A 2,600-nucleotide genomic window follows, 5' to 3' on the forward strand; every position below is an offset into this window, starting at 1 on the left:
TATAAATATCCAGACAGGCCTTCTTTTTATTTTTTTTTTTGAGTTGGAGTCTCACTCTGTCGCCCAGACTGGAGTGCAGTGGCCGCTCCGGGCCACTGCAGCCTCAACCTGCTGGGCTCCAGTGATCCTTCCATCTCAGCTTTCCGAGTAGCTGGAATTACAGGCATGCGCTACCATGCCCGGCTGATTTTTTTATTTATTGTAGAGATGAGGTCTCGCCAAGTTGCCCAGGCAGGTCTTAAACCGCGGACTCAGGCAATACACTCACCTCAACCTCCCAAAGCACGGGATTACAGGCTGAGCCATGGAGCTCAGTTTACACAGGTCTTCTTAGGCCCAACATAATTGTTCAATTCTTCTCAAAACAGTTGGATACTGTCCTACCCACATCAACACAAAGCTTGAAGTTAACTCAAACCAAAAGAGCATATTAGAGCAAAAGTGAACAAATGTGCAAACTCTAGCACATTCTTATTGCTGTATTAAGTTTGAAGATGAGCAAATCCTACCCACAACAGTATTGTTCCAGGAAGCGGAGTAGGAGTTCTGGTAAATTACAAAATAGACTATTAATTGCACAATTAATAGAAAAGTAAAAACATATTTTGAAATCTACAATAAACCTGTATTCAAATGAGTCTTATACATAAGTAATGTGCTGGACTTTGAATTCTGTAGTACAGCTTTGCAGTGAACTCATTCTGGCCTACTGGTATGGGTACAGATTGCTTCCTGTTGAAGGGTGAATATGCTACACAGAGCTATGATGGTTTCTACCGAGTGGTAAAATTCACAGAAGTTTCAGGTTCATCATGTCAGCATCATTCCTTGTGCAATGTTTGATATAGATGAAGATAAAGTGGTTTCTTTGTCAATAATTGAAATTTCTTTCTTTTAAAGTCAATGGGTTTCTTGTATAGTTCTATTACAATTGACCCAGGTTTAATTTTATCTGTCTCCATGAAAGCAAAACTCTGGGTGCTGGCAAACCTTTTTTTAGGCTTGTAGTGTTTGAATTCAAAGAAGATAGCTGCATCTTTGGTTAATTTTTTAACATGATTCTGGAATTCAATATCCACATTAAAATGAATATATGTATCTTCTTTTCTTGAAGCCACAGGAGTATCTTGCACAGGAGTTAAATCTATGCCATTCAGATCCTTTAGACTAACTATAATATAGGGATCAGTGCACTGCCCAGCATCTTTCAAACCAATTTTCTCAATTCTGATAGTGAGTAACGTCATTCCTGGTTCTGATGACAATCTTGGTAATAAAGTACCAGGTACTCTAGCAGGAAAAGAATCAGGAGACCCTGTTCCAGCACCACCCACTTCTTCATTTTCTTCAAATTCTAAATTCTCTTCTTCACCAGGTGCTAAAATCCTTCTTCATGGGACAGGCTGAATATCAAATGGGAATTCTTTATTATATGTAAGAATATTCTTTAGGAATGGTTCTAGCTTCTTCTTTTTTTTTTTATCAATTTTGTAATTATGATATTGTGGAGTACAGTTAAGGGTTAGGTATACAAATAAGCTTCATTCAGGCCCCCTTGTTGATAACAGATGTCTCCCCATTCCCAGACAGATGTTTACTACCATTAGTCCCATCCCCCTTACCCCCCACCATAGTTTCCCACCACTGCTAGTCATTTTCTTATGGTAGTGGTTCTAGCTTCTTCACGTCCTCCAGTTTAAATTCTTCTTGGGACTGTGTGGACTGTAAAGCTGAACTTCACATTTCCAAGCATGTTGCAATTTTGCCTATGGTTTTCTTTTGTTCTTCTGTGAGTTCAGAATTACTGTGTTGAGACTGGGCCTGTTTTTGTAGATGTCTTGCTAATATCTGATACTTGTCTATCGCCTCCACCAACTGGCCCCAAGAATCCAGTCGGCGCCTCTCCTAAAATTGGCACCCCAGTGCTGCAGTAGACTCCAGGTCACCTCCGACATGGCCGGTCCCCGCCCCATCCCCTCTCGTCCCTACCCCAGCGAGACCAGGTGTAGGGCACCATCCTCCCTGAGCCAGGCCCCGACATTAACAGGGCCAGGAGGAACCGCTGAGGTCACCACCACCACCTGCCGAGGAGCCGCCCACGCCCATTTGAGCAGTTTTTCACAATATATGTTGATATAGATTTGTGTTTATCCAATTTGAAGTTTGCTTCTTGAGTCTCTAAATTGACATCTTTGCCTATATTTGAACTGCTAAGTCCTTAAATTACTTTTCCTGCACTAATATCTTTTCTTTTCTGAATTCTAATAAAATTCATGTTATGCTTTTCCTCTAGTTCCTTAAAGTATTGTTGATTTTTAAATAACATATGGCTGTGTTTCTCAGTATGGGCAATTTTTATGAATCTTTCCTCAATTTACATAATGCTTTGTAGTGCCCCTTTGATAGTTTAAATCTATTACAATTTACCATTGTATTTTTTTATTTCTTATGTTTCTTATGTCTCCATTTTTTTACTGCTATACATATGCCTAGTAATTTTCTTGGCTTTGATGTCACTTTATCTGATATTAAAATAACACTTGCTTTTTAAGTTTTTAGGAAATGTTATCATATTTCTTAATCCTGTTAAGAGACCTAAA

At 39.3% G+C, this 2,600-nt stretch overlaps 1 pseudogene; it reads right to left on the reverse strand.

Annotated features, from left to right (window-relative positions):
* Positions 1 to 332: 332 nt before the first annotated feature.
* LOC103272422 lies at positions 333 to 1,955 on the reverse strand (annotated as a pseudogene).
* Positions 1,956 to 2,600: the final 645 nt, after the last annotated feature.

The sequence above is a fragment of the Carlito syrichta genome, unplaced genomic scaffold (assembly GCF_000164805.1).
Source record: "Carlito syrichta isolate Samal-C Ts95f unplaced genomic scaffold, Tarsius_syrichta-2.0.1 Scaffold312510, whole genome shotgun sequence".
Taxonomy (NCBI): domain Eukaryota; kingdom Metazoa; phylum Chordata; class Mammalia; order Primates; family Tarsiidae; genus Carlito; species Carlito syrichta.